Source organism: Lissotriton helveticus, chromosome 6, assembly GCF_964261635.1.
Source record: "Lissotriton helveticus chromosome 6, aLisHel1.1, whole genome shotgun sequence".
Lineage (NCBI taxonomy): Eukaryota > Metazoa > Chordata > Amphibia > Caudata > Salamandridae > Lissotriton > Lissotriton helveticus.
In genome coordinates this window covers 1,151,682,993-1,151,696,638 of record NC_136067.1, presented here as the reverse complement: position 1 = coordinate 1,151,696,638, position 13,646 = coordinate 1,151,682,993, and the positions used below count along the sequence as shown (strand labels likewise).

General features: G+C 53.1%; 1 protein-coding gene across 2 annotated transcripts in view; it reads left to right on the top strand.

Moving 5' to 3' along the window:
- LYST (lysosomal trafficking regulator) overlaps positions 1-13,646 on the top strand; it is a 3,192,287-nt gene that overhangs the window by 2,368,894 nt on the left and 809,747 nt on the right. The window lies entirely within an intron of this gene.

The window sequence follows — 13,646 nt, the reverse complement described above, 5'->3', positions numbered from 1 at the left end:
GAGGGGCGTAAGGAATCTGCGACTAGATCCTGTCTACCAGATACACCATTACCGAAGGTAATTAACTTGTTCATCCGATAGACATCTAGCTGCAGATTCCTTACTTAGAATCAGATACGTAAGCCATGCGATCTACGGACTGCGGACTGAGACTACAAAGAATGTACAAGTAATATGAACCCGGTCAGAAACTATAAGACTGGGGAAAAGGACGACTGAGGAGAATATCACACTCAATCAAAAATCCAACGCACAGTAACTTAATCACCACAAGCCCCGAATGCTGAAGAATTGTACATCAAAAAGCATGGGAACAGCATGCCTGTTGACCTGTCATGGAAACAACAGGGAAAAACAAGACATTTCGACCTCAACAGCATCTGACCACATATCAGGTGACCACAACTGAAACAACCACATGTAGGCAAGATAACACCCACATTGTAAAGTGATATTATCCGTGGCAAGAAGAAATGCCAGTAATGGGCCTAATAAGGCCATAGCAATTGTATCAAAGTAGGATCTTATTTTATGGTTACCCCCACATTTTGCCTGGTGTTATGCTGTTTCTGACTAGTCTGACTGGGATCCTGCTAATCAGGACCGCAGTCCCTGTGCTTTCTCCTCTAAATTGGTATGGTAAGTACTTAGGTACATCCCTGATTGGACACTGGTGTACCCTTATCAGTCCCTTGTAAATGGTATTGAGGTACCCAGGGCATAGGTACACCAGGGGTCCCCCATCGTCTGAAGCAGACCAATCAAACTGTAACTACGGACCTGCTATTGCAGCCTGTGTAAGCTGGTGCTAGCACCAATTACGAAAGATATAGGTTTACCTATATCTAGGGTCATTGCACTTAACCTATCTCTGTACTGGGGTACATGTATAACATTGTTCTGCATTCTTTCCATCAATTGTTCATTTTGCGTTTCTAAACTGGCTGTAACGAACGCTATCATGTTGGGTATCAAACATGTTGGAATCATACCCCCACACCAAAACTGTGTGGGAGGTATGGTTCCATGCACTGTAAAGCTCCTCCAGGAGGCCCTCAGTGCTCCCTGTCTTCTAGAACCAGACAGGACAACATGGCTGCTGCCGACCAGAGACATGATTCTGCCCTCCTGCTGTTGACCCAAGCTTGAGCAGGGGAAGGCAGAGCAATTGATATCTAAAAGAGACTATTAGTTATAGATTCCTTACCTTAGAATTACCCTCAGGCGTCAACTTGATCCGGAGAATTTTTTCCTCAGCAGTACCCATGCGCGTCAGTAGGGGGCGTTGGTTGACTCTGTGCCCATCGTCTACGTCGTGGTCGCCAGGATGATGTTTCGGTGCCTACTTAGATGCCGCTCTTGCAGGCTGATGTCAGTTCTTTCTTTTTCCGTGCCAGCGTAGCGCAGATCCGTAGAGAGCTTGCCCCTTAGTCACTATTTGACTAAACTTTTTTCAACTTTTATCAACTTATTTTTTAGAGCGTCGTCGCACTAAGGCTCCACCTCCTCCCCTCTCCAGGAGCTAGAGTGTCCCCTGCCCAGCTTCGTATGTTCTACGAAGCCCTCCAGTCGGTTGGGGACCCTGGGCCTTCGATGCCGGCGGCTCTGGCCCCGGCATCGGAGGGTCCCCGTGGATCCAGGCCTAGATTAAGATGGACACCGGTCAACCTTACTCGACCTTCCCAGGTGACGACACCCCCAGCGTCTGCCGTTCGCCCCAACCGACTCCGTCCCCATCCTCATCCCCAAGATTGACCTGTAGCCAGACAACAGATCCGACGCCGGAGGGTACTTTTTTCCCCTTGTTCATCCCAGGTGTGCCCTATAACCCTGAAGGTGGTGATGAGGACTAGGAAAGACCTCGGACCCTTTGACAGACTTGCCAGTAGAGCCAGACTGGCGAGAGGAATTGGGTGATGCCAGTGGTCTGGACACTTCCTCAGACCTTGGCATGCTTTCTCCCCCTACTGTGGTTATGGAGGAGGGAGCCTCCTATGCTGTGGTGATGCGTAGGACAGCCAACGCCTTGGGCCTGGAGCTCCCTACAGTGGCAGTCAGGACTAATCTCCTGGCGGAGGTCCTTCAACCTGCGGCAACTTCCTCGGAACCCCTCTTGCTCTTCAATGATGCCTTTGCGGACATCCTTCTGGGCACTTGGTCCAAGCCCAGCACAGGGGCTGCTGTGAAACGGATGATTGCCCACCACCCGGCCCCAGGTAATCCCATTTTCCGCACCCAAGACCCTTCCCCTGAGAGCTTGGTGGTCCAGGCTTATTCTTCTAAGGGCACATTCCCTTCTGCCCCTCCAGACATGGAATCCAAGAAGCTTGATCATCTTGGGAAGCACATTTTCTCTTTCTCCACCTTGGCACTACGGTCCGTAAATTCTGCATGCCTCTTGGGCCAATACTCCCATACAATCTGGAATACGGTTGCACAAGTGCTGCCTCAGTGCCCAAAGGAGACCCAGGCTGTTCTCTACCAAGCCGTTGCAGATGGGATAGATGCAGCAAAATTCACGATTCGCTGTGAACTGGATACCACCGACTCACTGGGCAGAACGTTTGCCACATCGGTAGCCCTTAGGCGCTACGCCTGGTGGAGGACGTCAGGTTTTTGGGGGATGTTCAATCAGCCTTGCTGGACATGCCCTTCAATGGCTGTCACCTTTTTGGTGACAAGGCGGACTCTGCTCTGGAGCGCTGTAAGGATTCTTGCACTACGGCAGATCCTTAGGTCTTGCTGCGCCCTCCCATCCACCACAATCTGCCTTTCACTCTTTCGTGGCTATGGAAGGGGCACCCCACCACGTCCGGCCCAGTCTAGCCACGGTCCATGCATGCTGCCCAGCCTCTGCGTGGCCACGGATGTGGGACCCAGTGACATGGGTCTGGGAGCCAGCGTGTGGGCCAGTCCCCCCTTTCGTCCCCGGCAGCAGCCTCCAAACCCTCCTAGTCTGTCCTTTCATGCCCTTCAATGGCCAGTGGGTGGCATGATTTGCCATCACCTCCCCCACTGGCAATACATCTCATCAGACAGGTGAGTTTTCCATATAGTCTGAAGGGGCTACTCCCTCCCCTTCAAGATTATCCCTCCCTCCATGTCACCGTCTCTCGACCGCATGTCGGAGGATCCTTGGGCGCATCTCCGCCAGGAAGTTCCACCTCTCTTGACCAAGGGAGCTATCAAAAGGGTTCATGCGCCAGAACTAGGTTGTGGTTGCTATTCCCACTACTTTCTGGTGCCCAAGAAGGACAAAGGCCTGCGTCCTATCTTGGATCTCAGGACCCTCAACCTCTTCTTCTGGAAGGAGAAGTTCAAAATGCTCACGTTGGCTCAGGTCATGTCTGCCCTCCACCCTGGAGACTGGATGGTGGCGTTGGTCTTGCAGGATGCCTATTTCCAAATCCCCGTCCTGCCAGCCCACAGACGCTACCTGAGGTTCACGGTAGGAAATGAGTATTTTCAGTTCACCGTTCTCCCCTTTGGCCTTACCTGCGCCCCTCAGTGTTCACCAAGGTGATAGTGGTGGTCACAGCTCACCTGCGCCAATCAGGAGTTCCTGTCTTATCCTATCTCGATGACTGGCTTTGGAAGGCAGGCTCGTCCCAGGCTGTCGTCTCCCATCTCTGGACTACGGCGGACCTCCTGCATTCGCTGGGGTTCACTTTCAATGTGCCAAAGTCACACCTGATTCCCTTTCAGTCCCTTCTTTTCATCAGGGCTGTTCTAGACAGAGTGAGGTTTTGGGCCTATCCTCCTGAACAGCGAGTTTGGGATATTCGGGCCAAGATACCAATGTTTCAGCCTCTATCCCGGATTTTGGTGAGACTGACCCTAAGGCTGCTGGGCCTCATGGCCTCCTGCATCCTGCTGGTGGATCATGCCAGATGGCATATGCGGGCTCTGCAGTGGGACCTGAAGTTCCAGTTGTCGCAGCATTGGGGGAATTTTTCCGATTACATTCAGATGTTGGAGGTAACTGCGCAACAACTGCGGTGGTGGTTAATGTACCAGGATTGGGTCAGAGGCAGATCCCTCTCCCTTCCTCAATCATATCTCTTGGTGGTGACCGATGCATCACTTCTGGGATGGGGCGGCCACCTGGGAGAGGTGGAGATCAGAGGAATCTGGTCTCCGGTGGAGTCCGTGCTCCATATCAACCTGTTGGAGCTTTGGGCGATTCGCCTGGCACTGAAAGCATTCCTTCCCTCCCTCAAGGGTAAGGCAGTGCAGGGGTTCACGAACAACACCTCCGCCATGTGGTACTGCAACAAACGGGGCAGGTGGGGTTGTGTACCCTATGTCAAAAACTTCTTCGCCTTTGGACATGGCTGAAACGTCAGGGCAAAACCCTGGAGGTTCAACACCTGGCAGGTACCTCGAATGCCAGGGTGGGCTAACTCAGCTGTCGGTGCTTGTTGGATCACAATAGGCATCTTCACTCAGAGGTGGTCCAACGCATCGTTCAGCTGTGGGGAGAGCCTTGGTTAGTTCTATTTGCCACAGAAGAGAACTTGCAATGACAGCAATTCTGCGCATTGGATTTTCCAAGGCGCCACTCGCTCAGCGACGCTTTTTGTCTCAAGTGGAACTGCGGCCTCCTGTAGGCCTTTCTGCCTGTACCACTTCTGCCCCGAGTGCTGAAGAAGATCAAGCGTGAGCAGTCCCAACTTCACTCTTGTGGCACCTGACTGGGCATGAAGAGTCTAGTACCTCGAGCTCCTGAGCATGGCCATCGATCCTCCGATCGGACTTCCCCTTCAGGAGGATCTTCTGTCACAGCAGCAGGGGACGGTTCTCAACCTGAACCTGTCCTACCTCCACCTCCTTGCTTGGAGATTGAGCAGCGACAGTTGACAGCTTTTGACCTTCCACCCAAAGTGTGTAATGTCAATTTGGAAGCCATTGGTCCCTCCACTAAGACAGTATACGCCTGTTGATGGAACATGTTTGTGGCATGGTGCACAGCAAAGGCTGTGGATCCCCTTTCTGCCCCTCTTTCTGAGGTTCTTTTGTTTCTTCTCTCTTTGGCCCAGCAGGGTTCGGCTCTGGGCCCTCTTAAAGTCTATCTGTCAGCCATTTCTGCGGCTACCAGATCAGCCCTCTTCGTTCAAGTCCCCAGATGTAAATAGGTTCTTTAAAGGCATTATTCATCTCTTTCCTCCATCTCCTTTTATAATGCCTCAGTGGGACGTGAACCGTGTTTTAACTTACCTTGCGTGCGCTCCCTTCGAGCCTCATCACAACTGTCCTCTTAGGCTTCTCACATTGATGACTGTTTTTCTTGTTGCCATCACCTCTGCTTGCAGAGTGAGTGAGCTTCAGGTTCTTTCGTCTAAGCCCCCTTTCTTTTCAGTGCATCCGGACAAAGTGGTGCTTCGAACAAGACCCTTGTTCCTACCTAAAATTATCACTCCTTATCAAATCGGACAGACTATCACTCTGCCCACCTTTTTCCCGCCTCCGCACCCTTCCAAGCAGGAGGAAAGACTCCAGCGTCTGGACCCGAAACTTGCGCTGTTTTTCTACCTTGACCGCACAAAGGATTTCCGGGTGGACAATCAATTTTTTGTTGGGTATCTGGGGCCAAGAAAGGTTGGGCTGTGCAAAAGCGTACCATCTCTTGATGGGTCATCCTTTGTAGAAAGATTTGTTACTCTTTAGCTAAAAAAGGAATTTCCAGTGGGGCTGCAAGCTCATTTCACTAGAGCTATGGCTGCAACTACTGCTTTGTCACATGGAGTCCCACTCATTGCCGTCTGCCAGGCGGCCACGTGGACTTCTAAGCACATGTTCACTAGAAATTACTGCCTGGATAGTAAAGTCTGGAGGGATGGCTACTTTGCCCATTTTATCCTCTAGGACTTTCTTGTGTGAACTTGATTTGCAGTACCTGCTTCGGGATTGGTATTGCTAGGGTTTCTATTCCAAGGAAGGAATCTATAACTAATAGTCTCTTTTAGATGAACAAGTTACTTACCTTCGGTAACGATGTATCTGTAAGAGACATATATTAGTTATAGATTCTCTCCGCCCCACCTATCCTCCCCACTCTGCGAACTGACTTCTAGGGATAGGGACTCCCTTGCAGGGCGCTATTATGGCACATCAGTAGTCAGTGTCTTTCATGGCTCTGCGCTTCTGGCGCGGAAAGTCATGTCAGAACTGACGTACGGGTGCAGGGGCGGTGTCTAAGTAGACACTGCAACGTCATTCTGACGCTGACGACGGATGCCGAGTCGACCAACGCCACCTACCGATGCTCAGGGGTACCACTCAGGAAAACATTCTCTGGATCCAGTCTGACGCCTGGCGGTAATTCTAAGATAAAGAATCTATAACTAATATATGTCTCTTACCGATACATAATACCGAAGGTAAGAAACTTGTTCATCCTGTCACAGGGAGATGTGGTCACCTTCAAGACAGGGTTTAGTGTATTGGGGCCGGGTGGGATCACTTGATACAGCCACTCAGTCTGCTTGAAGGTCACATTCGGTGCCCTCCTTGCATAGTCCAGTTCAAACCAGCTCAGGGAGCCGTTACATCCCACTATGGCCCAAAACTGGACAAAGGACTTGGTAGTATCCTCCCCACTGTCCAATCCCTCCCCTAGGAGGGAGTCCTGAATTGTCATCCCTTTCCTTAGGGTACTTAAGGGCTTACCTGATGGTGGGTCCCTAGATTCGTCGTGGGACAAGATTAATTTGCAAGATGCTACTTCTTCAACTGTCGGGGCACTCTGGACTTTGCTGGACTTTGCTCTGGGCATCAAGGCTGCAACTGGGAAGACTCTTGCTGCTCCTGATCTCGTCGCCTGCTTGTCTGCTGCAACATCCATGCCTGTGCACCATACGGGAACCTTTCAAGGCCGGTGGGCATCCACGATACCTGAAGGAATCTCCCTCGAAGTGAAGGAGTCACTTCCCTGCATCTGCAGGCACCGCAACGAAGCTGACCGGTCTGCTGATGCTGGGCCTCTACGGATTCCGAAAGGCTCAGATCCACAGGTGGTGGTTCTTCACATCCCTCGAGGCCTGCCTGTCTTTTCACCAAGTTTGAGGCCATTATCCCTTGTTGGAGCCACAGGAACCGAACCCCTGTGCACCTTGTCGACTTGCAGTTGCAAAGGTTTGTTGGCTTCCTCCCATCAAGATCTTCAGGCTCCAAGTATCCCCCACCGCAAGCATCTCCTTTGACCAAAATCTTCGTCCTCCCCTCATCACTTGCTCCGTGGGACTGCCTTTTTGGTGAGCTACTCGAGGCCCTTTCACGACTCCAGTACCTCCGGCCTGTGGGTCCTCTTGAGGGTCTTCTTTGATTTCTGTGGGCTCATCTGATTGCTCAGGCTTGCCCTGACTGCACTGCTTGTGGTGAGTCACCTGGACCTTGCTGGTTGCAACACTGCATCTTCTTCGCTTTTCACATTGTTTGCAGTTGCCAAGGCTTGTTGGTGTTCCCGACAGACACCGACCCCTCAACTCTTGACATCCAATGTGGGATAGCTCATGAACGGCTCCTGGTCTTCCACAGCATCGCCTGGTCCTCACAGCTGCAGCTCCAAGTTCACTGTCATCTCTCCTGAAACACTCGACAACGGCGGGCATTTGTCTACCTACCTCCTGGTCACTTCTGAGTGGCAAAGACTGTGTCTCCTCTGGTTGCAGGTACTTCTCAACTTTAATCCTCCTTTGGATCCCACTGGACACTTTCACCTTCCCCAGCAGCAGCATCTTCCTGAAGTCCTCCATTTGGTTCGACAGCGGTTTCCGACACCACTTCACACCTATGCACCCAACTTCTCTTGTGTAGGTATCCTGGTACTTAGAGTATCCAAGGGTGGGGTGGCTCTCCAACCTTCGGTCTTCCACGGGGTTTCTTCACTGGGAAGGGTCCTTCTTCTTTATTATTACAGCCGCATTAATCCATAGACTTGTATTGAGCCCGCGGTCGTGTTCACACTCTGCATACGGCCTCCATGGGGTTCCTGGTTACTTACCATGGGTGGTTCCTTGGGTCCCCAGCACTTCTATGTCTTCTGGGCATAGTCTTGACTCGAGTAGTGGTTTGCTTACCACTATGTTAGTATATGGATTGGTCTCATCCTGGTGATCACTGTGTATCACATGCTAATTACCTGTTTCTGTTGAAGAGTATTGTGTACAATGTGTATATCTCCGGCTAGGAGATAGTTGTATGTGTTAGTGAGTGTCTTATAATAAATACATATTTTCATAAAGACACTGTGATGTTCTTTTTCACCTAATCTATATTTATAAGATTATGTTCTGGTAAAACATGCTGCTTTACACTCCTTCTGGACTAAGCCTGAAGGCTGCTCTCCACAGCTACCACTTAGAGAGCTTTCTAAGGTTGTCTAAGACCACTAAAATCACCATAAGGGTTGTCTGGATTGGTACAAGGTGCCCACTTACGTAAGCGTACACCATATACCAAGCCAGCTTCTCACAGCGATCATAGGGTGAATCTAGGGCTCTGAATAGAACATGTGGAACACAGAGAACCTATGAAAAGGTACTGAACAATCTCCTAATATCGTGGAGTAATCATGATAGCGGAGGGAAACAATTGCAATAACTATCCATTAGAAGCGGCCATAAATATAATAAATAGCTTTAAACAATCCATTGTAATTTACATGTATTTGGAAATGTACAGACATGGGATCCCATTAAGATACACAAATGGTATCTAGCTTTCCGCTGTATCCACTTTGAAAAAATGGAATAGCGCATGAGAATACTACTCCACCTCAAGTAATAATATGCAGATAATATGGAATAATGACAGGAATTACGCCTCAATGCACCGAAATTACAACATAGCAAATGAAGTAGTGCAGTGCATAGAAAAAAAAAACTATATCCACAATGAAGGGGAGAGAAGGGTGCATGGAAACCACCATAAAGGGAGGTAACATAATAAGGAAAAGGGGTGCAACCGAAGGAAACCCCAGAAGACACTGCAGTGCTGAACTGCAAGTGCAGTAAAACTTGATCACACATGTTGCAAATTGAAGCAACCAGGTGACGTGGAAAAACGTCTCCAGACCGCAGAAGGAATAAATGAATTTGGAGCAATGAATCCGTAGGAAGAAAGTAGCAGGTATGCAATACAAGGTAGCCAAAAGAGATACCCAACCATGCCACATACAGGCAAATAGAGACCATAATGAAAAAACAAAGTCACAAATATCGTCCGTTGCTGATTTCAAAGCCCGCTGGGACGACTCCATGCTTCCCTCCCTTGTCGGGAGCTGGAGCATCCACTGCCCAGCTTTGTGCCTTTTACTAAGCGCTCCACTCCATCTTTGGGCAGCCCGAATCCAGTGGCGCGCCTTGGGACCCCGCAGACTTGGCTGGGTGCTCTAGGCCTTCGATGCCGGCTTTTCCAGCCTCAGCGCCGCCGTGCCCCCGTGGATCCAGGACTGGATCCGGATGAATGCTGGTCGACCTCACAGTACCTTCCCTGGCGCCGTCCGAGTGGCGACACCCCTGGCGCCGGCTGCGCCCCCAGCCGGCGTCAACCCTTTCATCACCCCCAACTTGGACACGGCGCCAGACTGACGTCGACCTACGTCGGTACCGGTGCGAACATTTGTACCGCTGTTCATCCCTGGCATTCTCTACCACCCTGAAGGGTAACCAGAGGAGGGTGAGGCGGACTGGGAGGGGTCTGGTGACCCTCTAGCAGACCAACTTGAGGAGCCGGACTGGCGAGAAGATTTGGGTGATGCCAGTGGTCTTAATACCTCCCCAGACCTTGGTATGCTTTCTGCCCCTACCGTGGCCACAGAGGAGGGAGCCTCCTAAGGTGTGGTGTTGCATAGGGCGGCTAAGGCCTTGGACCTTGAGCTTCCTTCATTGGCAGTCAGGACTAACCTCCTGACTGAGGTGCTTCAGCCGGCAAGTGCCTCTTCGGAGCCCCTGCTCCCTTTTATTGAGGCCCTCACTGACATCCTTCTGGGCATTTGGTCCAAGCCCAGCACAGGGTCTCCTGTGGATAGGATGATTGCCCAGTGCCACCGCCCAGCCCCAGGTGACCCACTTTTCCTTTCCCAACACCCTACCCCAGAGATCTTGGTGGTCCAAGCCTCAATATACAGAGGTGCAGATACTGCCCCCAGATTGGGAATCTAAGAAGCTGGACCATCTTGGGAAGAATATGTTTTCTTCCCCCAGCTTAGGACTACAGTCGGTGAACACCGCATGTCTCTTGGGCCGTTACACACACCTTGTGTGGGACATGGTTGTGCAAGTGCTCCCACCCACATTGCCTTGCAGAGGCCCGGGCCATGCTCACCCGCGATGTAACATAGGGTAGAGAAGCAGCAAAGTTCACCATCCGTTGTGGGCTGGATACCGCCGACTTGCTGGATAGGACGATTTCAACGTCAGTAGCCCTGAGGCGCTTCCCCTGGCTGAGGTCCACTGGCTTCTCTGGGAATTTTCATTCGACCCTTCTGGACATGCCCTTTGATGGCTGTCGCCTGTTTGGCGACAAGGTGGACAATGCGCTCGAGCGTTTCAAGGACTCTAGGGCTACGGCCAGATCCTTGGATCTCGCTGCTACCTCTCGCCCCATGCAGTCTGCCTTTCGCCCCTTTCGTGGCTACGAAAGATGTACCCCACCACGTTCCACCCAGAGCCACAGACCTGCACAATCTACCCAGCCCCTGCGCGGCCGGAGTCGTTGGTCTGGGGGCCAGCAGGTGGGCCAGTCCACCAATGCCCCTCTGCAGTAGCCTCCAAACCTTCCTAGTCCAACCTTTCAGGGCCACCTGTTGCCAGTGGATGGCAGGATTTGCCACCACCTCCCCCACTGGCTCTACATCACGTCAAACAGGTGGGTTCTGCAAATTGTTCGAAGGGGCTACTCCCTCCCCTTCAAGACTACCCCATCCTCCATGCCACCAACACTCCATCACATGTCGGAGGATCACTTGGCCCTTCTCCGGGAGGAAGTTATGACTCTCTTGGCCAAGGGAGCTATCTAAGGAGTCACTGTGCCAGAAGTAGGTCCTGGTTTCTACTCTCAGTGCTTCCCGGTACCCAAGAAGGACAAATGCCTGCGTCCTATCTTGGAATGTCAACTGCTTCCTCCAAAAGGAGAAGTTCAAAATGTTGACGCTAGCTCAGGTCCTGTGTGCCCTCGACCCTGGAGACTGGATGGTAGCGTTGGACTTGCAGGGCGCTTATTTTCACATCCCCGTCCTGCCGGCCCACCGGTGTTACCTACGGTTCACAGAAGGCCACAAGCACTTTCAGTTTATCATGCTCCCCTTTGGCCTTCGCAGCTCATCTGTGCAGATCAGGGGTTCCAGTCTTCCCCTATCTCGATGACTGGCTGTTAAAGGCAGGCTCGCCCCAGGCTGTCGTCTCCCACCTGTAGACTACGGCAGACCTCCTGCATTCGCTGGTGTTCTCTGTCAACGTGCCGAAGTCACAACTGACTCCCTCTCAGAAGCTCCTCTTCATCGGAGCAGGTCTGGACATGACGCAGTTTCAGGCTTATCCTCCCAAACAGCGAGTTCGGGATATTCGGTCTATGGTTCTGATCTTTCAGCCTGTAACCCGGGTTTCGGTCATGATGACTCTGAGGCTGCTGGGTCTCATGGTCTCCTGCATCCTGCTGGTCGATCATGCCAGGTGAGATATGCGGGCTCTGCAGGGGGACCTGAAGTTCCAGTGGACGAAACATCAGTGGAATCTGTCCGATTGCATCTAGCTCTTAGTGGTCCCTGCGCAACAGTTGCAGTGGTGGCTCACGAACCAGGATTGGGTCACCAGCAGATCCCTCTTCCTTCCCCAACCAGAGCACACCGTGGTGACAGACACATCCCTTCTGGGGTGGGGCTGTCACATGGGAGAGGCGGAGATTATAGGCCTTTGGTCTCCGGTGGAGTCCGGGCCCCACATCAACCTTCTGGAGCTTCTGGCGATCCGTCTTGCGCTCAAAGCATTCCTTTCCCTCTGTCCGGGGAAGAGTAGTGCAGGTATTTACGGAAAACACTACCACCATGTGGTACTGCAACAAACAAGGCGGGACATGGCTGGAACACCAGGGCATATCCCTGTTGGTTCAACACCAGGCAGGTTCACTGAATGCCAGGGCGGACAAACTCAGCCGCAGGTGCATGATGGATCACAAATGGCGTCTTCACTCGGAGGTGGTGCAAGGTCTCTTTCAGCAGTGGGAAGAGCGTTGGTTAGATCTATTCGCCACCGAAGAGAACACACAATGTCAGCAATTGTGCATTTTGGAATTTCTAAGGCGGCACTCTCTAGTCAATGCTTTTCGTTGCGAGTGGAGTTGCGGTCTTCTATACGCCTTTCTGCATATACCACTTCTGCCCAGATTTCTGAAGAAGATCAAGTGCATCTGAAAGAAACAGGTTAGTATTAGATTCCTTACCTTAGAATATCCCCAGGCGTCAGTCTGGATCCGGAAACTTTTGCGTAGCAGTACCCCTGCGCGTCGGTAGGCGTCGTCTGCAGGCGTCCCCTGCGGCTCCGCGTCGTCGGCGTCGTGCGCCGTGATGACGTCGCTGGAGTATATAGACGCCGCCTCCGCGCGCTGACGTCAGTTCTTCTTTTTTCCGCGCCAGTTAGCGCAGATCCGAAGAGCAGTACTCCGGTCTTTTGACCAAGTTTTTTGTTAACTGATTGATCTTTACGGTGCCGGTAGGATGCCCGGTTTCAAGAGTTGTGACGAGTGCGACCGCATGATGTCGGTCACCGACCACCATCGACTCTGCCTCCGGTGTCTGGGCGCGGACCACGACGTGGAGTCCTGCGTCGACTGTCGGGCCTTGACTGGAAAAGCTAGGCGGGAGCGGTCCCGCAAGCTTCTCGAGCTCCGGTTGTCGGCCCCGCGTCGAGAGCGGTCCCGGTCCGGTCGGAGGTCGAGGGAGCGGTCGAGGGAACGGTCGCGGAGCCGCCATGGGCGCTCCGGGAGTCGCCACCATTCCTCCGGCTCGTCAGGTAAGCACAAGAAGTCGGGGCGTCGCCATCGCACCCCCGACTCCCCCCGACGCCCGCGTGCTGCGGCCGGGGGCTCGGGTGACCCCGCGGTCCCGCATGGGTCGCCGACGCCGTCTACCCCACACCTGTCGGTCCCTGGGGAAGGCGCGTCGCGTGAGGAGATCGAGGCCTTCCTCATTGCTATGAGGGCGAGGTCTTCTCCGGCGGGGCCTTCGGCGCCTGCGGGCCCGTCGGTCCCGTCTGGGGGCCCGAGCGGTTCGGGTGCTCCTGCCCCGGCGCCGCCGGTGGCTCCGGCCCCGGCGCCGCTGGTTCCCTCTGGTTCGTCGCCGGCTGGTCTTCCGGCCTCTCCGGCGTCGGTTCCTGTGGGCCAACCCGTGGTACCGCCCCCGCGTGGTGCAGCGACTCCGCCGTCGGCTCCGGCCGGCGTCGGGTCCCCGGCACCGACGCCGCGCGGCGCCACCCCCCTTTCCTCCCCGACTCCGGACTCGGAGCCGGACCGGCGTCGGCCGACGCCGGACCCGACGCCGATGGGGCCCGTTGACCCCGATGTCTATATCGTCGACCCAGAATATGGGTATGACGAGGAGGAGTATGGAGAGGGTTGGGAGGGGTCTGAGGACCCTCTATCCCGTGCCTGCC